The sequence below is a fragment of the Ascaphus truei genome, chromosome 2 (assembly GCF_040206685.1).
Source record: "Ascaphus truei isolate aAscTru1 chromosome 2, aAscTru1.hap1, whole genome shotgun sequence".
Classification (NCBI taxonomy): Eukaryota; Metazoa; Chordata; class Amphibia; order Anura; family Ascaphidae; genus Ascaphus; species Ascaphus truei.
The window spans coordinates 142,217,185-142,241,870 of NC_134484.1; the positions used below are offsets into that span (position 1 = coordinate 142,217,185).

The 24,686-nt window shown below is 46.8% G+C and overlaps 1 protein-coding gene across 14 annotated transcripts in view; it reads left to right on the forward strand.

The window, feature by feature from the left end:
• PTPRM (protein tyrosine phosphatase receptor type M) overlaps positions 1-24,686 on the forward strand; it is a 791,475-nt gene that overhangs the window by 249,563 nt on the left and 517,226 nt on the right. The window lies entirely within an intron of this gene.

Consider the following 24,686-nt stretch of genomic DNA (forward strand, 5'->3'; position numbering starts at 1 on the left):
TTATGGATGAATACAGATTGATTTTTTTTTTACAGCAACCGAGTCCCAAGACCAGGCCACGTAGTGTAACACTGAAATACGATGTTTAAAGTTGGTTAATAGGAAATCTTTTACCTCTATTTGATTGGTTCAGTCGTTACACATTGGACAAGTCTTGATTGTCAACAGAGTAAAGGGGTTCTGAAAATTAAATTAATCTCTCCCCAGTGTTCCTAAGCATTCGTCAAATAATATTACTAAAAGAGATCATGGAATACATTGACAAGAGTAATAATTAGCTATCATGCTTTTGAGGGATATGCACCAAATATTTGTCCTCAGATTTGTGGGACATTAAAAGCATATTTTCAAGTGTACATTAAGTGTATATTAACAAACACACACAACCCCTGTACGCTCAGACCCCAAATCCACCACATCACATATATTTGTGTCACAAGGAGTGCTACTAGAATTGTGACCTCATGTATAGAACAAAATACAAAAAGGCCTAATGCTACATCCAACTTGACAAATTATATAGTTAAATACTTATCTTTGTGTGGGGCAGTGTGCAATGGTTTTGTGTGTGTGGTGGCTTTATGTGGAGGTGTAGGTAAGAGAGGCGGGGGGGAGAGTTAATGTGGTATTTGAGTGTAGAAAGGAAAGGGTGCAGTGTGAGACGGGGGATATATGTGGAGTGTGTTGAGTTAAAGGGTCAGTATTATGTGTGAGAGTGACTATGGAGTGTTTAAGAAGAGGATAGGTGAGTGCAGTGGGTGTGTGCGTGTAAGTGAGGAGATGAGTGAGGTCTGAAGAGTAGGGATTCCCTGAGATTTTAAAAATCTTTCAAGGGTACGACTGCTCCAAAAAATGTTGAGAATAACTGCCTTAAAGTTTAACATTGATGCTATTGTATTTGTCCAATTCTTTATTATCAGAAATTACGTGACTGAAAAAATAATGGTTCGTCAGGTTACATAATAGATGAAGTTGTGAAAATGACATATGTCCATCAAGTTCAACCCATATTAAATTTAGTCAGCTGAGATACTCATTCTATTTTTATATTAATTTAAAGGGAGACAACCAAAAAAACCCAGTGAAATTTTTGCCAAATATGTATCATAAGGGGGGAATATATATTTCTTCCTGATGCCAGTAATGGCAGATTTCTCCCTGGATTAAGACTATTAGGTATCCCTTTATACCTTACCTTTACAAAAGATGTCTAACTTTATCTTGAAGATATCTATTGTATCTGCCATCACAGTCTCCATGGGTAGTAAATGCCACATTGTAACTGCCCTTACTGTAAACAAACCTTTCTTTTGCTGCTGTGAAATCTCTTGTCCTATAACCACAAAGGATGACCCTTTGCCATTTGTACTGTCCTTTGGAAGAAAAGTAATTTTGAAAGATCATTGAACATATTTGTAAATAGTTAACATATCCCCTCTAAGAGCCAGGCCCACAAAAGGGTGCTAAGCTTTATCACGCTTTTACTCCTATTCATATGATTGGATGCTGAGGCGTACTAAAACCTTTTGTGGAACTAGTACTTCGATGCCTCTCTTCTATTGTAAACAATCTCGGGTGGTGGCAGCGGATAGATATGATTACAATTGAGTAAGGGGTTAAAATTAACAAATTGAAAGTACCTTGCGCAGGAGAAAGGCGAGTTGGCTTGAGTAGCCGTGTGTATTAACCCTGGTTGCCTATCTAAGTCACGTGCTCACTTGTGTGCCGTTCAAGACAGATGGTGTATTGGGTTGGATTGAGGGGAGATTGAACTCAAGAAAAGTGGGCCAGCTTGCGAGCTGTGTGTTAACCCTTGTCCCGTATGCAGGTCACGGGCTCACTGGTGTGCCGTACAAGACATTTACTCATTTACTCTGCACTATTGAAACCAATCCTAATTTTTATTGCATTTACCCATGAATCAGACCTTCCATCTCCTTTATTAAATTGGTGTCTTTTATGTTTATTTAGCCACATCTTTTGTTTTTTTATATCTATTTATTACCCAAGGTATGCACTGGTAAGTGTACTTCTCTAACAATGTTTTAAAGATTGCCCATTTCTCTTCCATACTTTTTCCTGCAAGAACATAATCTTAAATAATTCCTTGTAGATTATTTCTTAGTTGACTAAAATCTGCCTTAAGAAAATTATGATCCCATAATATACTGTTAATTATTATTCAAACAAGATCGTGTTATGATCACTGTTTCCCAAATGTTCCCTCACATGAATATTTGTTATTACGTTTACATTGTTTTATATTACTGGGTCCAGTAAAGCCCTTTCCTAGTTTGATGCTCAATACATTGGGTCATGTCATTGTCTTTTAGCCCATCCCAAAACCTGTTTCCCTTAGCTGTACTGCTAATCGACCTACTCCAGTTGATGTCCTGATAATTGCGATCCAACAGGTTCAAAATACCATGACCGCAGTGTCCCCATGCCTTCTCAGTCTGGATGCTGAGAAGGCCTTTGATATGGTAGTGTGGGGACATTTATATACTGCATTACAGAAATGTGGGATTGTGGGCGAATTTGGGAATGCTATTAAGGGGATTTATACTAAGCCAGTAGCTAGGGTTTTTGCGGGCAACTTCCCTTCACAAATATTTGATTTAAAGGGGGGGGACTAGACAGTGTTGTCCACTATTTCCGCTATTATTTGCCATCGCCCTGGAACCCTGGGCTATATATTTGAGGAATTGTCAAGAATTTGAAGGGATAAGGATAGGGAAAACAGAGATTAAAGTTGCTATGTACGCGGACGATACTTTGTTGTTTATAAACAAGCCCAAAACTCACCTTTCATGTTATTCTGGAGATCTTAGATATTTTTGGATCATTCTCGGGCTACAAAATAAATATTACAAATTTAGAAGCCCTGAATATAGGATTAAACAAAATACCGTTATGACAAGAAAAATGCCCTTTTATAATAGCAGCTAGCAGTATAAAATATCTGGGAATATTGATCCCCACAAACCTAAAAAAATTGTACGATGTAATTTATATAAATAATAAATGTTAGGGCTGGTATAGCAAAACTATGCAAAAATCTCAGTATATAAAAGTACTGCCGCTAAGTATGCTTGGGTGAGTTATTCCAAGAATGTAGTATTTATTAATGATGTTACCACTATTACTAAGGAAAAGAGACTTACAACGATTAAATAGAGAGATATCAAATTTTATTTGGGGAGGTAAGAAGCATAGAATCAGTCTGGCAAAAGTGAAATTGCATTAAGATACAGGAGGCTGTTCTCTCCCAGACCTCAAAGTTTAATTACATATGTCTGTTCAAAATAGCAAGAGAGTGACTAACAAACACACATTTTGATGCTCCCTGTAGTGGAGAGAGATATTGCTGCTCCAATAGCCTTATCAGCCTTATCACAACTTAGAGATCAAAATATACCAGTAGCAATAAGAGAATATATTGTTTGCAGACACAAGAAGAGCCTGCAGGAAACTCCTGGGCCTTTTAAAAGAACCCAGAGTATTGTTAAAATACTTACCATTAGTAGGCGATCCAGATTTTCAGGTGGGCTATGAATCTGTAGTCTTTAGAGAATGGGAATCTATGGGTTATGTAAATTGTATCAATTTTTATAGTTTAGAGAGGGGTTTAGTTAGTTAGTTTAGAGAACTTTAGTGCTTTCTTTCCAGAAAGCACAAATAGTTAAATAATCCTGCAGGCAACTTTTTGGCATATATGCAACTCAAACACTATACAGGCATACCCCGGTTTAAGGACACTCACTTTAAGTACACTCGCGAGTAAGGACATATTTTCAATAGTACTATACCACTGTGTCCTTACGCTCGCTTCGCGAGTACGGACACTTATTCTGCCCTACAGACCACCGTAGTAGTGACGCGCTGATTCCCCCTGCCCAATAGGCAAATGGCAGCTCGCGCATGCGCCTGAACAGCAATACCGGCTCCCAACCTGTACCGAAGCATTGATAAGTGGAAAAAAGGTAGTGCTTCCCTTTAAGTACATTTTCACTTTACATACGTGCTCTGGATCCATTGCGTACGTTAATGCGGGGGATGACTGCATATTCTCTATCACCAGAGAAAAGCCTATGGCCTTTGAATGTCTATGTATAGACTCAAATTTAAATAGGGGATCTGGTTTTAAATAAAAGATTCAACATATATAAACCTCTCACAAGTTCAGGGGACCTGAGAATCTGGGAAGGCCTTATATTCAATTGGAGGAAAGATTTCCCAGACCTCCCATACTGGAATTTGATTTTGCAGTCTTTTAACAGGCTGAGGAGAGCAACTCCAGCAGTGCATCTGCATGAAATACAATTTAAGATTCTCAATAGAGCCTATATTAGCCCGGCTCAATTAAAAAAAAAATAGACATGATATCTCCAACAACTGTCCTAAATGTGGATGCGTTGATGCCAATTTTTTGCATTGTATATGGGAATGTGGCAAGATCAGATATTTCTGGAATAAAATCACCCAGCTCCTGAGCAGGCTGTTGAACAATAAGATAAACACAGATTATAGACTTTTATTGTTTGGGGTCATGACACCCTGGTTTACACGCCCAACCAAACCCAAACCAAGTCTTGATAGATCAAACAAATAGATCAATAGCTATGTTCAGATGGGAAGTATACTATGAAAATGTGTCTAACAGACAAGAATTAATCCACAGATGGATTGCATTTACAGGAAGTGATGGACAAATGCAAGGTTCTGGGTCAAGGGCGCTAAAGAACTATCTAGAGGGAGTCTTAATTTACATTAATTTACAATATTTGTACAAATTCAAACTATGTTTGCTCAGGAGTTGGGTGAAAGCTGGTATTAGTGTTTTGTTCACGTTTGTCTGTTTGGGTTAACATATAACATATATTATTGTTCCTGCTTTAGTCTGTAGATTGTCTTAGAGGCAGTCATTGTTTTATTTAAAAAAAAAATTGTATTTGTTTTACTGTTAGTATGCTTAATTTGATCATATGTGATCGCTATTTGGGTTGGTTTATTTACCTTTTATTCCATAATCTTCTATAAAGAGAAAATATGAGAAAGTATGTAAGAAGTCAGGCCTCACAGATGTGACAGATAATCTAAAGAGTTAGTCAAAATATTGTATGCCTTTTCATGTATATGATGTAAACATACGTTTTCTTTATATGATGCTTTGTTTCAATGTATATGTCAAATCTACAATAAAGGATCGTTAAAAATAAAATACAAATATATATATATATATATAGAATCCAACGCACAGCCGGCACACCATATGCAAGTAAGCACCTTGAGAAAGGTCCCACTGGGGGACCGAAACGTCGGTTTTTGTGTCTTCTATCAAATATAGAACATTTTTGATTTACTTACCTGCGTGCTGTCCCTTGATGTCGTGTTGCAACCGGTATCGTATGGTCTATATATATATATATAATAAAATGGAGTATGTCCACCCTTCCACTCTGCATCAGAGAGAAAATAGTTATGAAATACTTATGACAAGCCAAGTACCAACATTGATGTCAAGTCTGTGGCTTACAAAAGTGTTTGTTAGCTTGTTGCTAAAATGGTAAAAGGAAACAATGCCACTAGCCAGTTGGCAATTGGTACTGATACTAATGATGATGGTGGTTGTGGTGTACACTAGTGGGTGCAGATGGTGATATGCCATAGACAGGACGGCACTGGTGGCCATCAATCAATCCATCAGCTCGGCACATAGTAATTTAATTTGAAACCAACTAATTTTTTTTTTAATTCTATATTATTTGGTTTTTCATTTGCTTCCTCCTCGGAAGCAGGTGATGTGGAGACCAGCATAACAGTCTTGGGTAATAATATGTTAATTAACTCTTTTGAATATAAGCCTTTCCCCACTGCTGCTAGACAGATTGGTTATGATGGACCCAGCTGTGCTGAACCCTCATTCAGATAGCCCTCTGGCTGGCTGACAGCTGAGGTGTTCTGATGCCATGCAAGCCAGCTCAAGCCAAAATGTAGAGGGTCAGAGCTGTATATACTGTAAATTGTGTCATGTATTTATGCCTCCACCATGTTAGCCACCCTTGCTCCCACCTCCTCTTCTCTTGAGATTGTTTGCAGCATCAGACACACAGTATTATAATGTAGTAACATGTCCCAGAGAGAGATCTCTCGGCTCCTTGTTACATTATTACTACCACCACACACTTTCCTAAAGCATTGGCTTGATGTTGAAGTACCACTTGAGGTAGCATCTTCTAGTACTATAGAAGTACCACTATACTTTCTACTCCAACGTGATGGTTCTGCTCTTTCAGTGGTCACTAGTGATTTTGAGAGGTTATTTATTTATTTATAAAAATGTTGTACCAGGAAATAAGTTATAGTGAACAAGTAAAAGTGATTAAATAGGCGCGAACAACAGAAAGTGATCACAATTTTTAAAGCGAATAACTGATTCAGCACTAAGAAAAAATCTATAGTGTGCGGCTGAAAATAATTAAAAATTAATGCAGTGATAATGTAATACAAATGTACAGTCTTAACTTCCTGCTCAGACCCTCTGGTGGGGCCTGTCTTCACCGGTCCCAAAACATAAGTGTGTATTTATACAATCCAGGGGGAGCATGTAGGAAGAGAAGACAGCAACACAAACAATTTAAGTGCAGGTGTAGTGCAACACCGGAACATAGTCAGCTTGTAGCTTGGCTCTATAGGCAGCCTACTCACAGGATGCAAGGTGTTTAAAGGCAGTTTCATACAAAGCTGTGGTTGTCAGTTCTCAGCAGGTCTGGTGTGGTCAAAATATCATCCGGAAAGCTAAGAAGAGACGACCCCAGTAATGAGAGATGAAAAAGAGCTCCGTAGCACAGATCAATCGGATAAAAGTAATTGTTTATGTAATGAATATAAAAAACGCACTTGCAATAGTACATGCACTTAAATTGTTTGTGTTGCTGTCTCCTCTTCCTTCATGCTCCCCCTGGATTGTATGATTACCAGGAAATAATACATTGAGTAACCTCTCATTTTCAAATATGTCTTGAGCACAGAGTTATCTTGACAATAAATGGTTACGTTTGAACAGAGGTTATATGTTACCCCCTGCCTCCTTTAATTGTGATGACTCTTACCACAGCCCTTCACTGCCTTTCTCCCTCTTCCTTTCCTCCATCAATGCTTGCACTCCAGACACAAATGTCCCCATGACTGTGCTACTGCCTCCCCTTAGGCATAACATCTTTCATTCGCTCCTTGAAGTGAAGGATCATTTTTCAGACAGCTGAGCATGGCATCCACCAGGCACCGGCCTCACCAGTTCAGCATTCTCATTAGCCTCACATTCATACTGTGTGCCATTCTCAAGTCAGTGCCAGGTCAGGTGCGATAACATGCAACAGACCGTACTGAATCTCCCCCTAAAATGTTTAGAACATGTGATATGCTACATAAGACTCAACATTCTCTGAAATTAGCTATCATATTAGAACTCCACCATTCTGACTACACATTCCGTAGCCTGATACCATTTACATTAACAAAGCACATGAAACAAGGTGATTTCAAAAGTTAATAAGACAACATGGATGTAAGAAAAACACGTTTTCCCCCGTGCAACTGCTGTAGAAGCATATTGTTGAAAAATGACATCGGCAAGATAGACTGCACTGTGAATCTAACATCCTCATTAGCTGATGCGCTAAAAAATAAACATACCGCCAAATAAATGTGATGATGGCACTAATGAAAGGATGTTTATGATTAACAGATGTATCCCATCTGCTTAGATTTTCTTTGTCACATCTGCTGACAACACAAGCTACTGCTGAAATGGGGATCATATTTCTTTTGTATTGACTGACTAAACAAGAAAAAGAATTCTAATGCATATGATGATAGAGGTGTTTGCTTTTCACTTCTCGCAATGTGCAATTATACCATTGGCCAAGAAAAAAGAAAAAAGGGGGGGTTTTCTGGAAAGCTTGTAACCATGGAAATTGACACTGCAGAATTGAGTTTCCAAACGTTCAGACATTTGTCATTTGGCACACCAAAGAGTAATTAATAAAAGTTAAGGGAAATTATACATCATCGGCATCAGCTTTTTTTTTAACGTTTTTCTTCCGTTTGATGCATGAGTTTTTCCGGTTTGTTTGTCACTTTAATGGTATCCTGAATTCACAGTTTGGCAAACTCATGCAATTCATAGTAATGTCAAACCTGAGATGGGGGATGTGACCTTGTCTGGAGGGCAACAGTGAAAAAAAAATACCAATGCACATCCCTCTGCTTTCTGGCATGTAATGTTGCTTAAGTCTGCATTACAAATATCATTAACTATTTATTATCTCTTTACCTTAATAAACATGCTACATAAAGCCTGCAATAGGATGCCTTTAACCCTTTTATATTTCTTAATTTCTATGTTTCAAACTAAATCATTTGGATGAAAACATGAAAGGGTTAATGCTGCCTATATTACATGCTTAAAGCAGGATGCTGAATAGCATTCAGAGATTAGAAATGGTCAATAGCATGTATGTATAGCTTTATTTATATAGCGCCCGCAGCTGTACTTGGCGCTTTACAAGAGAGATAATATAGTACAGGGAATTATAGCACAATAAGTGCAACCAATAAGATCAGACATTAGGAAAGGAAATCCCTGCCCCGGAGAGCTTACAATCTAAGTGGTATGATGGGAAACTAACAGAGACAGCAGGTGAGGGAATAAGTGCAGTAGATGGTAGGAGTGCCCATGGGTGTGTTACAGTAGCCATGAGTCTTCTAAGCCAGGGGTGCACAAACTGGGGGGCAGAAAATTGGCTGCGGGGGGGCCAAGATTATCTTAAGGCACTTAAATGAAATGCCTGGGAGCGGCGAAGGCCTCTGTAAACTGCACTTACCTTGACTCAGATGGCTTCTGGAGACGCGTCACCATGGCAAATGCCATGGCAACGTGACGTCATGATGCCCAGATGCCGGAGCCGAAGTAAGAGGGGGGGGGGGGTGCGTAGAGAGGGGGACAGCCGTCAGGGGGCGCAGAGAAAAAAGATTGTGCTCCCCTGTTCTAGGCTATTGGAGCACTTAATTTAATGGTATGCTTTCTGCTTCTTCCTTGTGTAGCCCTGTTTCCTAGTGAATACAGGCCACTACCGTGTGCTGTATAACCTGCAGGCTCACAGGGCCTAAGCCTCTGCCACGGAGAGACCGCAGGCTGCACAATACTAGTTACTTGGTGCAGCGCCTCCACCTGCGACAGCTTCCGCCCGAGGGGAAGTGGTTCTTCGCAGGACAATATGTACATCAACACCCACACACAGCAATATAACCAACCAGTAACTTTACTAGCAAGAATGGAAATCGCGTAGCCCCTCTCTCTTTCTAACAGATGTCCCTCGCTAGAGGGGACACTATACTCTGCGTCTCGCAGGACGCTCACTTCCCTCCTCCACCGGGTGATCCCACCCCGTGTCCAGTTCCCTCGTGCAATATCCCCCACCACCCTCAACTGAGACAATGAACCTGTGTGTGTGACTGCGCAGCCACTGTGTCTTGAATAAATGGTGATAACGTTGGTGCATTTGTAGTTTTACCTGCCGGGCACTCCAGTACCCGGTCCTGCAACAGTCTTCACAAAGGATCGGTGCGGAGCCGAGGTGACGTCGGCTATGGCGTCCGGGGCGATCCCACCCAGACGCGCAGCAGCACCGCCGCGGAGTCTGAGCCCAGACCTGCCGCGGAGTAGATAATGTCCAGGTAGCGATACGTACACAGTAAGGGAACCGGAACCTATCTAGGGCAAGTCCCTATCTCAGCTTCACACTACTGGGGCTCAGGGCCTATCTGGGCCTGGGGTATAAGGCCTAGGTAGGGGCTGGATGCCTCCCTACACTGGAGCTCCTCCTTCCTCCTCTCGCTAGCTCTGCCCAACGTGCGCCTCCAGCACCCCCATCTCCCCCTGTCCTCACGCCTGATTGGTCCTTGCGCTTTACGGGGTTCCGCGGGAACGCTGGGAGTTGTAGTCCCCGAGCAACCTCTGGTCTCGCCGTTCCTGCGCCCCCGCCCCCTCTAACATGGCGGCGCCCTCAACGCGGAACCTCCGATATGTCGGAGTGTTCCTTGCACTGCAACCTCTCTCCAACACAACATGGTGACCCAGGGGAACCCAGCTACACTTGTAATCTGTCAAGTGTTCTGGAACCTTCGAGTGAGTTCTTTGAAATACGAGGTGGCGGGTATTTTGAAATAAAATATTATTATAGGCAAATATTTCTCCCTAATATAAATAGAAATTAAGCATTTCCAATAATGTGGTGACTGCCATTGGAGGTTACTGCTGAATTGGGGTGCGTTACCTTACTTCGCAGCTTTATGAACCCTGACCCTTGTATCTATGGCAGGGATGCGCAAACTGGTGGGCGCAACATTTTCTGGGTGTGGGGGGGGGCGGCGCTTGCAGAAGCCCCGCACTCTTCCCCAAAGCATATAAATTAAATGCCGGGGAAGCATGCGTGGCCTCTGTATATCCCTTACCTTGTCTCCGGCGGCGTCTGGCGACGCGTCGCCATGGAAACATGACATCCATCAAGTGACGTCGCGTACATGGGGGGGGGCGCGAGCAGGGGGGAGAGCAGGCAGGGGGGCACAGACGAAAAAGTTTGCTCACCCCTGAAATGGAGTGAGAGCGTATATTTTTTATATACTGTGTATTGTGCGTGTATTAAAATGGTAAAGTTATCAAAACTATCTTAAATTATTATTGTTTATTTGTAAAGTGCTAACATATTCCACAGTGCGGTACAATGGGGTACAGAGTTATGTACATTACATAAACCGTTTCATAGAAGTGAGAACAAACATGCACAAACAGATACAAAGTGAGGGCCCGGCTCGTGAAAGTTTACAATCTAGAGGGAATTATGAATCTATTACTACATTTTAGAAAGGACTATTGCATGTCCAATGTGTGCCGCTAAACTGGACTGCACCTTTATGTAAATGTTGCTGTGTTAGTAGTAATGTATCTTTAAAGCATTACATTATCTTAATTTGTGCAGACTGCAACAGAAATGAGGTTATTCTCATGCAAATTAGATTTACAGCTACTTTTGTGCTATGTGCTAAATCCTAAAATCTTAACACATGAGTAGTAATTTACTGGAGAAAAAAAAATACTTATTATGCAGTTTCAGCAATAGTTGTGGCAATAATCAGAGCCATAATTTAAAAACAATGAGACTCCAGAACCAGCATTTTCAATAAGTGAATCAATCTTAGGGCATTGTACAACTCCTCAGTTTTGCAATCGCTGGATTACGGGAAGCCCAGGTCAGTTGTCTGTTATCATCCACCCAGGTGCATTATGGATCTCTTCATTTTCCTAATAGCTGGCATTATCCCACTTTTGAAAATGAACATTTTTAAAACTATTACAGAGTTTATACCACTGAGATATTTAATAATGTCATCTGTTCTTAGAAGTAATTTTGTTTAAAACATTTGTATGATCTGAATTACATTGTCATTTCATTTCTCGGCCAAATTCCTCCTTGGAGTTTAGCTTGTCATTTTGCAAATTGCAAATACTGGGGCATCTAAATTCCCCAAATTGATGAGATATAAGTAACAGCTGGTTTTAAATTGTGATCTAAGGATTTACTTTCACGGATTATGTTCATTCAGAGGATGAAATATGGGAAATCCTTAAGTAATAAGAATAATATATGGAAGTGGTTTGCAAAATAGACTTGAACCTTATAAAGAAAGATTTCTTTCAACCATAATATCTTAAGTCAGAACCGCTGCAGAGACGGCAACCTGAAAGTACCCAAATCATTGGCTTTAGAGGTTTCTGGATTAAAGAAATTAGGTCACCCGGCAGCAAACTGGTTAAAAAACTGCACTAAATGTATTATGGAAAATGTTTCCTATAGAAACCAACCCGAAGGATTTTTATTTTTGAGCAGAGCATAAAAACACAAGGTTAATATAGATTCTAGCACAGAAGTGGACAACCTATTTTTCAATGTAGCCACAGGTGCGGCAAATTTTATTTATTTATAAAAATGTTTTACCAGGAAGTAATACATTGAGAGATATCTCTCGTTTTCAAGTATGTCCCGGGCACAGAGTTATAAAAAATACATGGTTACAATAAAAGAACAGAGGTCAAACAGTCACTTAACAGACATTTCATGGGCAGATAGAGTAGGACAATTGGGTACAGGGGATAGAGGGCTTGTGAGTTTCAGATAGAAATAGAGCAGCTTTAACATCAGCAAACGGCTCACGCCCTTTGGCTGCCCTTTGGCTGCCCTTCGGCTGCGCCAAAGGCTGTGCGCCTTTATGGCAACGCAGATGTACACTGGAGTGAACAAAAAGATATTTTCTTTGTGTCCCAATGGCTCATTAACATTCCAGTGGGTGGGGTTGCCGATTCAACAAAGGACAAGCACATGTTAACCCTTAGCACGCTGGCCAGTAAATATGCCTGTCACGGTAGGGCAGGCCAAATACACCTTTATATTTAAGGGATCAGTCACAAGGCAAAACAAGCAATAAAATAAATTGCGGTTTATTCGGATAAGACCTCGGAAACACACAGAAATACAAAAAACAGAGAACATATACACTTACTGAGGTCTGGGGAAGGAGATCTACCCTTTCCTAGTTGCAAGGCGCCGGCTTCCACAAAGGCTTACCTTGATAGGGCCCTGGTTCTGGGCTCCTGGACCGTAATCCAGCCTGCTGGCTAGGCCTCCCCATGCTTCCCTGTGTGAATAGCTCTTTCACAGAAGCACCTTTGAGAGGCCCGCCAGCAGCTGCTTGTCTTCAGATCTCCAACAGGAAAAAGAGTGAAATGGGAAGTAAAAATCGCCACCCCATTTAAAAATGGAGAAATTAGGTTGCTCAAACGAACATTTAATACACTGTTTGTCTGCTTCACTCACCTCAGCACTATCACCTGCTGCTGCTTCACTCACCTCAGTACTATCACCTGCTGCTGCGTCACTCACCTGAGCACTATCACCTACTGCTGCGTCACTTACCGCAGCACTATCACGTGTTGCTGTGTCACGCACCTCAGCACTATCCCCTGCTGCTGCTTCCCTCAGAAGTGTATTTACAGAGCTCCTAGGCATTGTGGAATCAGGTTGTACAGGCATACCCCGCATTAACGTACGCAATGGGGACCGGAGCATGTATGTAAAGTGAAAATGTACTTAAAGTGAAGCACTACCTTTTTCCCACTTTTGATGCATGTACTGTACTGGAATTGTCATATACGGGCATAACTGATTTAAATAATGCATGTGTAAAAGGCTCTATAGCCTCCCCGCTTGTGCACAGCTTCGGTACAGGTAGGGAGCCGGTATTGCTGTTCAGGACGTGCTGACAGGCGCATGCGTGAGCTGCTGTTTGCCTATTGAATGAAATGTACTTACTCGCGAGTGTACTTAAAGTGAGTGTCCTTAAAGCGGGGTATGCCTGTATTCTTCTTTTCATTTGTGTTATTTTGGAGTGAAACTGTGGGGGATTGTGTGTTTTGTAGAGGTTTAAAGGTTGTTTTTGGGGTTTAAAAACCGTTTTTGGTTTTTCACCCAGGGACTGCAGTGGTTTTTTCAACCAAGCACAAGCTGCACTTTGTCTGGCTGGTACTGTAGCTTTCAACCCCTCTCCCCTTCCCCCACCCCTGGTTGTTTTACTTCTATTTTCACTTTATTTCTTAAACCTGATTCCTCTTTTCTCACCTGCAATTAAGAGCTCTGTGTCTTTTCGTTAAAGACTTGTTAAAATTGTGGTGTTGCCTATTACAACAGAGAGAGAGTAACTAATAAGGGGGGAAAGATTTAAAACTGCAGCAGGTTTTAAAAGCTGCTTTTTTCCCCTCCCTTTGCAGAGAGGTTAATTGGTTCTTAAAAGTACAGTTCCTCTTTGCACCTTTCTCTCTAAACACTACCTCCTCCCCTGAATAAAAGGCTTAATATTATCATGCCTAAGGGAGGTAGGAGTAGTGTGGCAACGGGGACCACACCCGGATGCAGGACACCAAAAACTGTGGCCCCTAGGAGCAACACTCTTAGTCACAGCCCTTGGCCTGGTCCTTCCAGTGCCCTGGCCACGCCTCCCCCAGCGCCTGTTAGCAGCGTGGCCCCTGCGGCCCCAGTTCAAACATGGGCGCAGATAACAGCTGCAGGCGTCGACCCCAGCAACAACAATGCTGGGGCCACGCCCGGTGTGAGCAGGAAGCTTGGGGTGAGGTGCCCAATGTCACCTGGCCTTAACATGGAGATCTATGTAAGGGCTTTGGCAAACGTTGTGGGTCCCTCTGCTGTGGTGGCGGCCAGCAAGATGTATGGGAGGGGCATTTTCTTCCTCCGTACGCTGGCTGCCACCCACACCCTGGTGCAGAAAGGCATCAATGTAGGGGGGATCTACATCCCTATAGAGCCCATGGAGGGGTTAGGCACAAAGGTCATTCTTTCAAATGCGCCCCCCTTCATCCCAGACAGCCTCTTGCGGCCGCACCTGCAAACCCTGGGAGACATTAAGTCTCCTATAACAAAATTGCCATTGGGCTGCAGGGATAGGGCGCTGAGGCATGTGCTCTCATTTAGGCGGCAGGTACAGCTGCTGCTGCCGAGGAGCACAGAATCTGTGGAGGGTTCCTTTAGGGTGCCCTACAAGGGCATTCAATATACTTTTTTCTATGGCACGGAGGGGGTTAGGTGTTATCTGTGCAAAGAGCTGGGGCACACTCGTAGGAGTTGCCCCAAAGGGAACAGGAATCCCACCTCAACTCCTGCACCCGCCCCTCCCTCTGCCAAGACACCCGGTACCGCTGTGCCTACCACAGCGGGGCCCTCGAGAGCCCAGTTCCCCCCTGGGACCGCAGAAGATGCCGCTGCCCCATCTCGGGCGGTGACATCTGCACCTCTCCCTAAAGATCAGAGAGAGAATGTAAAAGCCACCCTGGAACAGCCACCCTCTGTTGTCGCTGTCCCCCCCCAAGAACACCTTACCCCCATTGTAAGCACCGTACAGGGTGCGGGGGAGAAGGAGGAAGCTCCTGCTGGGGAGGCAGCGGCACCCTCTCCTGGGGAATCAATTCCCAGGAAGAGCAAATTTAAAACAAAAAACAAGAGGGCGTTTGAGGAGGTCGAGGTGGGTGAACCGGACTTCGTTCACCCGCGGATGTCTCCAAAAGAGAACGCAATATCAGTTCCGCACGAGGTGGCACCATCCGGCCCACTGGTTGGGATTAACCAGTGTGAGCTGGATCTCATAAATGAACAGCCCCCCCCCCCCCTCGAAGATCTGGAGGGAATGCAGGAGGAGGTACCCGACATCTCTGGGGTGGAAGGCCAAAGTGCTCAACAGCATGAGACCTTACCCCTAGGAATAGACGTTGGGGAGCCTCCCAACGCCCCTCTGGGTTGGAGAGCATCCCCCGGAGACTTGTGTTTCGGTGAATTTACCCCACCGGACACAAAAAAGATACCTGTCTTCGGGGACCCGGGGGTCGACCGGGATCCCCTTCTGGTTGTACCACCTTCGGGGAAGGAGATGGGTTAGGGCTGACCCCCGTGGGTGGGGGTTTGGAGGGGGTTTTGGTGAGCACTTCCGATTACATCTGGGAGTTGTCTGACCTGAACCCTCTTAGTGCGGAGTTTTGGGCGGGCACTTTATTGGGAGTGAATGCTGGGATAGACCCTCCCTTTGAGGTCCTTGCTAGTGAGTGCCCTCCCACGGTTGGTGAGTGCCCTCCCGCGGATGGTGAGGACCCTCCCGCGGATGGTGAGGGCCCTCCAGCGGATAGTGAGAGCCCTCCCGCGGGTGGTGAGGGCCCTCCCGCGGGTGGTGAGGGCCCTCCCGCGGAAGGTTGGGGGCCCTCCCGCGGAAGGGGGGGTCCGTCCCGCGGTTGGTGAGTGCCCTCCCGCAGGTGATGCGAACACCCGTGGCATGCCATTCATCTGTATGGCACTTGAGGAAACTAGTAGTGCATTGTGTGCTTCTGTGGCCCCCGAGGACTCTCAGGAGACGACTGCCTCGGCCATGTCGCCACCAGCTACCCCTGAACATCCTGACTCGGGGATGGAGGTGGAGAGCACAGTGGACCCCCTCGTGGAAACACCGAGGAGGGGATCCAATCTAGGGCTGAGAGAGGCCCCCGCAGAGAAGGACGGGGGTCTTGAATTCTCCAGCCTAGAGGAGCCTGGGGAGTTGGGGCTCAGTGGGGAGTCCTCTGGCACCATGGAGTCGGTGGACTCCTTGATCCCCGTTATCCCTGCCCGGGAGCTAGATAGTTTCCTGGATGCTACCCTCTGTAGACACGGACATACGAAGGTGCAGTTGGCCCTTGAGAGGTGGAAGGATGCTTCGGTCATTCTCCACTCTCTCAGAGTATATATCAAGGCTAACCACAAGGCCAAACTTTCCGGGATTATCGAACATGTTCGGGTCCTAAAGTTTAACAAAGTGTTGCGAGAGCACGTAAGGGCTTCTCGGGGTATAGTACCCTGAGCACCTATGGGAAGCAAGACTCTTGATTACCAATGGCTTTGAGCATCGGTACGCTAAACGTAAATGGATGTAAGGACGGGTTTCGCAGGTTCCAGGTACTCTCCTTTTTACAAAAGGGAAAGTATTCTGTGAGTTTCCTGCAGGAAACCCATACCACTCCAGAGGCTGAAGCCAGCTGGCATCTGGAGTGGCGAGGCAAGGTCTTTTTCAGCCACCTCACTTTGACATCTTGTGGGGTGGTGACCCTGTTCTCTGAATCCTTTCAACCTGAGCTGCTGTTTGCCAAAACTGTTGTTCTAGGTTGCCTGTTGCATCTCAGGGTCCGGCACGAGGACTACACGTTTAATTTCTTGAACGTGTATGCTCCTGCCACCGGACCCCTGAGAAGGGAGTTCTTCGTCAGATTGTCCGAATACCTAGAGACAGTCGACGCGGACGAACACGTGGTGCTCGGGGGTGATTTTAACTGCACCATCGAGGCTCTGAGGGACCGGAATGGTCCGGAGCCACACCCGGGTTCTGCGTCGGCCTTGCGGGAGGTCATCACCCGCTACTCCTTGGTAGACGTCTGGCGAGAACAACATCCCGGGGTATCCACTGAGTTCACCTATGTTAGAGTGTTTAGAGGTGGATGGATATCCTGGTCCTGGATCGATAGGCTGTACATATCCAGCCACAGCCTGTCGCGAGCTCAGTCCAGTACCTTTAGGCAAGCGCCGTTTTCGGACCACAATTGTGTGTCCATGACGGTGGTGCTAATACCAGTGGCGCCCTCGGCCGCCTATTGGCATTTCAACAATATGTTGTTGGAGGACAAGGGGTTTGCGACGTCGGTCCGAGACTTTTGGATGGCCTGGAGAGGTTGCAGGTCAGACTTTGCCACGTTAGAGAAGTTGTGGGACGTGGGCAAGGTTCATCTTTGCCTCGTTTGTCAAGAGCACACTAAAGGTGCCAGCAGGCGGCGAGATGCTGAGATCGAGGCCCTTAGGGAAGAGGTGCTCGATCTCGAGAGGCGGCTGTCTGTGGCAGGAGACCAATTCCTGCAGTGTGTGTACGTGGAGAGGAAGTGCGCTCTCCGGGACTTGGAAGATCGGAGAGCTCGGGGGGCGTATGTGCGATCCCGCATCCACTTCCTTCGGGAAGAGGGTCGCGGGTCGCGCCTCTTCTAAGGGCTGGAGAAAAAGAGGGGAAACCGTAAACATATCAACTGCTTGCTAGCAGAGGACGGTACCCCTCTGACTGCCCCGGAGAGCATCCGGGACAGAACCCGGAGGTTTTACGTAGATCTTTTCTCTCCGGAGTCCATCCAGCCGGATGCGTGCAGGGTCTTATGGGAGGGGCTTCCCACGGTCAGCGAGGGTGGAAGAGAGCGGCTTGAGTTACCTTTGACTCTGGCCGAGCTCTCTGAAGCTCTTAATCTCATGTCCCACGGAAAAGCGCCGGGGCTAGACGGGCTGACTGTGGAGTTCTTCCGGTTTTTTTGGGAGATGCTGGGACCTGATTTCACCGAGGTCCTGGCCGAAGCCCTGGAGATTGGTGAGATGCCCCTTTCATGTCGGCGGGCAATACTGTCTCTGCTGCCGAAGAAGGGGGATCTCCGCCAGATCTCTAACTGGCGACCGGTCTCACTGCTCAGCACGGATTATAAGATCGTAGCCAAAGCGCTCTCGCTGAGGCTCAAGTCCATGCTGGCAGAGGTGATTCACCCCGACCAGTCCTATACTGTCCCGGGCCGGAGCATTCATGACAACATTTTTCTGGTCCGGGACCTGCTACACCACGCGCAGAGGATTGGTCTGTCACTCGCCCTCCTGTCCCTAGATCAGGAGAAGGCGTTTGACAGGGTGGATCACTGTTACCTCATGCAGACCCTGCGGGAGTTTGGCTTTGGCCCACAATTTGTGGGCTTTCTCCGGATGCTGTACGCCTCTGCAGAGTGTCTGGTAAAAATTAATTGGTCCCTGACGGCACCTTTTGTGTTTGGTCGGAGAGTACGTCAGGGGTGTCCCCTGTCTGGGCAACTATACACGCTGGCCATCGAGCCCTTCCTCTGCCTACTGAGGAGGAGGCTCACCGGGCTGGTGCTGCGGGAGCCCAGCATGCGGGTAGTCCTGTCGGCTTATGCCGATGACGTGCTCCTTGTGGCCCAGGACCTAGATGATCTGGAGCGGGCACAAGCGTGCCAAGAGGTCTACACCGCGGCCTCTTCTGCTCGGATCAACTGGTCCAAGTGCTCCGGCATTTTGGTGGGTCCCTTACAGGTGGATTCTTTGCCCCCCGCATTTCGTTATATCTCGTGGGGGAGCGATACTCTCAAATATCTGGGAGTCTACCTGTCTGCTGCGGAGGACCCAGCCCCAGAAAACTTCAGTGAACTTGAAGAACGAGTCATTGCTCGTCTGGGGTCATGGGTGTATCTGTCGAGAATGCTTTCCCTTAGGGGAAGAACCCTTGTGATCAACCAGCTGGTGGCCAGTCAGCTTTGGCACCGGCTGATAGCCATGGGTCCGCCCCCCGAATTTATCAACAAGATCCAGAGGAGATTGATAGATTTTCTCTGGATGGGGAAGCATTGGGTCTCTGTGGGGGTTGCGTGCCTTCCTTTGGAGGAGGGTGGACAGGGAGTGGTGTGTGTCCGCTCCCAGTTACACACTTTCCGCCTCCAATACCTGCAGAGATACCTATTCGCGGATCCGTCTCCGTAGTGGTGCCAGCTGGCGACCAGTTTCTTTCGCCAGCTGCGCAGTATGAGGTATGACCGGCAACTGTTTATCATCAGGCCCGAGGGTTTAGGAAGAAACCTCTCGGAGCTGCCGGCATACTACCGGGACTTATTAAAGGCCTGGAAACTGGTCTCCGCGACCAGGAAGGAACAGGCGGTGGGGGTTGATTTCCTCGCCGAGCCCCTGCTGTATAATCCGGCAGTGGGGGCGCGGATGTTGGATTCACCCTCTATTTGCCGCCGGCTAATCCTGGCGCAAGTGACCCGTCGTAGTGTGAAGATAGTCAGCGCAAACCTCATGGGCCTCCCGATGTCGATGGAACCGAATGAAATAAAAGGATATGGATAAAAAAGAATTAAAATCTCAGTGTATTAGATACACATGTGGGGGATGGGGGAAGAGGGGGGGGGGGGTGGGTGGGGAAAGGGGGAGGGGGGTAAGGGCAGGGGGTGGGAGCAAGGAGGAGGATAATGCTGGAGGGGTTGATAATTGGTTTTCCACTTTAACTAATCAAAGAATACATAAAATTATGGATTCAGTGACTCACACGGGCTTGTGTGGTGTCTCTCCCTCAACGCTGACTGTAGTGGATTTATTACAGACTCATATGCTGGAGTCTCAATATACATAAAACTCACACGGCCTGATGTGAGTCCTTGTCCTCAGAGGGTGATGTCCTGTATGGATGGTGTCTGGGTTGTCTCAGCAGAATTATCCCCCGATGGGTGTAGTGTGTGAGTGTCTCCTCTCCCCGTTTCCCAGATGACCAAAAGGAGTGTATGCCAACAAGGGTTAACAATAAAAAAAGGTCTTTAATGGGTATACAGTGGAGACATAAGCATATGAAATGCAAACATGTGGTGAACCATAAAATGTATAGAACAATCTATAACACAATGAAATACAATAAAATAAGACACAATGAAATAAAATGAAATAAAGCAAACACAAGGACTACACTCACACTTGAAGTCAAATAAAATGGCCCAGCCTCAGCCGCTCGGTACACTCCTGCACGGTCTCCTCCTCCGTTCTTGTTCCCACTGGCGCGTCCGGCAGCGGAACCGGAAGAGGGGATCTGCACCGGATGTCCTGTAGTGTGCTGGGTCCCTCTCTCAATGAGCGCCGGCAGGGAACAACATGTTTCGCAATAAGCTTCGTCAGAGGAACCTGTTGTTCCCTGCCGGAGCTCATTGAGAGAGGGACCCAGCACACTACAGGACATCCGGTGCAGATCCCCTCTTCCGGTTCCGCTGCCGGACGCGCCAGTGGGAACAAGAACGGAGGAGGAGACCGTGCAGGAGTGTACCGAGCGGCTGAGGCTGGGCCATTTTATTTGACTTCAAGTGTGAGTGTAGTCCTTGTGTTTGCTTTATTTCATTTTATTTCATTGTGTCTTATTTTATTGTATTTCATTGTGTTATAGATTGTTCTATACATTTTATGGTTCACCACATGTTTGCATTTCATATGCTTATGTCTCCACTGTATACCAATTAAAGACCTTTTTTTATTGTTAACCCTTGTTGGCATACACTCCTTTTGGTCATCTGGGAAACGGGGAGAGGAGACACTCACACACTACACCCATCGGGGGATAATTCTGCTGAGACAACCCAGACACCATCCATACAGGACATCACCCTCTGAGGACAAGGACTCACATCAGGCCGTGTGAGTTTTATGTATATTGAGACTCCAGCATATGAGTCTGTAATAAATCCACTACAGTCAGCGTTGAGGGAGAGACACCACACAAGCCCGTGTGAGTCACTGAATCCATAATTTTATGTATTCTTTGATTAGTTAAAGTGGAAAACCAATTATCAACCCCTCCAGCATTATCCTCCTCCTTGCTCCCACCCCCTGCCCTTACCCCCCTCCCCCTTTCCCCACCCACCCCCCCCCCCTCTTCCCCCATCCCCCACATGTGTATCTAATACACTGAGATTTTAATTCTTTTTTATCCATATCCTTTTATTTCATTCGGTTCCATCGACATCGGGAGGCCCATGAGGTTTGCGCTGACTATCTTCACACTACAACTGCCACGCTAAGAAGGAGACGGGATTCCCTTCTCCGAAGTCAAGCAGCAACCAGGAAATCATCAAAAAAGGGCCAGTATATATTTTTATATAATCTTTTACACTTCGTACACAATCACATATCTATATTCCAATTTATTTGAATAGCTTAGGCGTTGCAGCACTTTCTCCGCCACAAATCCTAGGGAGCGCCCCAGTTCAAACAACCTCCAGGCAAGTGACCCGTCGTTTGATCCGGGAGATTAAAGATGCAATCCACCCCGACTAACGCACCTTCATCGAGGGGGTTTTGCAGACCGGAGAGCATTGTCAACCTATCAACTTCAGCTCTCCGGATCTTTGCGTAGAACCCAAACCACGGCAACCCCCTCGGGCTCCTATCTCCCCCAACCTCAGCAGGTTGGGGGATATGTCCCCGGCATGTTTTCGCGGCATGTCGAGGAAAGTCCTGTATTCTCTGGTGCTCCATATAGTGCACTACCTCGCCCTTGTCACCCGCCCAGATACCGTCTGGAGGCGGGTATTTCTTGGGAACGAGGGCGAGAGACCCCGGTGGAGAGAGCTCTATTCAGCTTTGGTTCCCCGTCCCGCCGGGGATTTGAGTTGGAGGGTCCTCCACGGTGCACTGAGCACAGGAGAGTTCTTGACACACTTCACGGACTCCCCCGCCGCCTGTCCCTTCTGTGGCGAGCGGGAGTCCGTATTCCACATTTATCTGAGCTGCGCCAGACTGCAGCCCCTCTTATCCACCTTGAGGAGCCTTCTTCTGCAGTTCTGGCTGGGTTTTTCCCCTCATCTTTTTATTTTTGGGTGCCCAGTGTCCCGAGACAATAAGCCTAGGGATCTCCTAGTCAACCTGCTCCTAGCAGTGGCTAAGGAAGGCATTTCCAAGACCAGGAAGCAGTGTTTGGAGAGGGGGGTCCCAACGAACATCGTGGCAGTATTCTGGGCGCTGGTGCACTCCCGTATTCGGGCAGAGTTCACGTACGCCGAGTCCGCTGGGACGGTTTCGGAGTTTGCCTCCCAGTGGGCGTTAGGCGGGGTGCTCTGCTCGGTATCCCCCATCATGGGTTCTTTTGAGTTAACCCTTCTTTTTTAAGTGCATTTTTTACAGTGCACTTGTTGATTCCCTTATATATTTGTTTGACTGGTTTTTCTTTGTTCTACTTGGCAACAAGTAGAATTGCTGTTTAACTGAATTGGCCGGCTTCGCCGGCCAATCAGTATTGAACCAGATCAAAATAGGCTGCTTCACTCACCTCAGCACTATCACCTGCTGCTGCGTCACTCACCTCAGCACTCTCACCTGCTGCTGCGTCACTCACCTCAGCGCTATCAATTGCTGCTGCGTCACTCACCTCAGCGCTATCACCTGCTGCTGCTTCACTCACCTCAGCGCTATCACCTGCTGCTGCTTCACTCACCTCAGCACTCTCACCTGCTGCTGCGTCACTCACCTCAGCGCTATCAATTGCTGCTGCGTCACTCACCTCAGCACTATCACCTGCTGCTGCGTCACTCACCTCAGCACTATCACCTGCTGCGTCACTCACCTCAGCACTATCACCTGCTGCTGCTTCACGCACCTCAGCGCTATCACCTGCTGCTGCGTCACTCACCTCAGCGCTATCACCTGCTGCTGCGTCACTCACCTCAGCGCTATCACCTGCTGCTGCGTCACTCACCTCAGCGCTATCACCTGCTGCTGCGTCACTCACCTCAGCACTATCACCTGCTGCTGCGTCACTCACCTCAGCAAATTCGCCACACTTTCATGGCCAATTCGCCACTTGTGGCGATTGGCGACAGGTGACCTCGGTACTAGAGCTTCAATACTGTTTTTCCCCCCTGCTAGATGTGTTATAACAGGTTGCTAATGGTGATTTCATTGGTCAGAGGAAGAAGGATATTATAGACATGTTTTTTTCCAGCTTTATATTGAGACTCCGTAGCATCTTGTAAAGAAGATAAGATACTGAAGCGTTGCTATGGTATAAGCAGTGGCATAGCTAGACATGCGCGGACCACCGGACAAAAAAAATTTCAGGGTCCCATAAATAGTAATACTGACTGCAATTTTTTTCTCCCTCTCCCTGATTCGCTCTCATCATCCCTCCTCATCTCTCCCCATCCCTCATTATCATCATCCCTCCTCATCTCTCCCCCTCCCTCCTTATCATCTCTCCCCATCCCTCCTTATCATCATCCCTTCTCATCTCTCCCCCTCCCTCCTTATCATCATCCCTCCTCATCTTTCCCCCTCCCTCCTTATCATCATCCCTCCTCATCTCTCCCCATCCCTCCTTATCATCATCCCTCATCATCGCTCCCCATCCCTCCTTATCATCATCCCTCATCATCTCTCCCCCTCCTCATCATAATCACCTCTCCCCCTCCTCCTCATCTCTCCCCTCCCTCCTTATCATCATCTCTCCCCCTCCTCATCATCTCTCCTCCTCATCATAATCACCTCTCCCCCTCCTCATCATCTCTCCCCCTCCCTCCTCATCATCTCTCCTCTTCATCATCTCTCCCCCTCCTCCTCCTCCCCCATCTCACCCCCTCCTCCTCCCCATCTCACCCCCTCCTCATCTCCTCATCTTCCTCCTCATCATCATCATCATCATCATCATCATCACCTCTCCCCCTCCACATCATCTCTCCCCCTCCTCATCATCTCTCCCCCTCCTCATCATCTCTCCCCCTCCTCATCATCTCTCCCCCTCCTCATCATAATCACCTCTTCCCCTCCTCATCATCTCTCCTCCTCTTCATCATCTCTCTTCCTCTTCATCATCATCTCTCCCCCTCCTCATCTCACCTCTCCTCCTCATCTCACCCCCTCCTCCTCATCTCACCCCCCTCCTCCTCATCTCACCCCCTCCTCCTCATCTCACCCCCTCCTCCTCATCCTCCCCCTCATCATCATCTCTCCCCTCCCATCATCTCTCCCCCTCCTCATCACCATCAGCTCTCCCCCTCATCACCATCAGCTCCCCCCTCCTCCATGCTTACTTGTAATAGAGACAGGGGGGGGGGGCGGTGATGGTAAGTGGCGGCAGGCCCCCCGTGGTAAACAGCAGCCGGCTAGTTACACAGGCAGAGCAGGACGACACGAGGTGAGGAGTGCGCTCTAGCAGCAGACGCGGAAGTAAGAGACTTCCAGGTCAGACCACTAGAGTGCGCTCCTCCCCTGCCATCCTCCTCTGCCTGTGTAACAAATGCTAATTGCTCGACCGGCAGTTTAACGCCGGGGGCCTGCTGCTGCCGCCGCTGCATACCATCTCCCCATGCCTGTCTCTATCTGAAGAGAGACAGATGGGCCAACAACAGGGGGGGGGGAGAGTGAGCCCCCCAAGAATGCGGGCTATAGCTACGCCCCTGGGTATAGGGCATTTTATGGCATTGCACT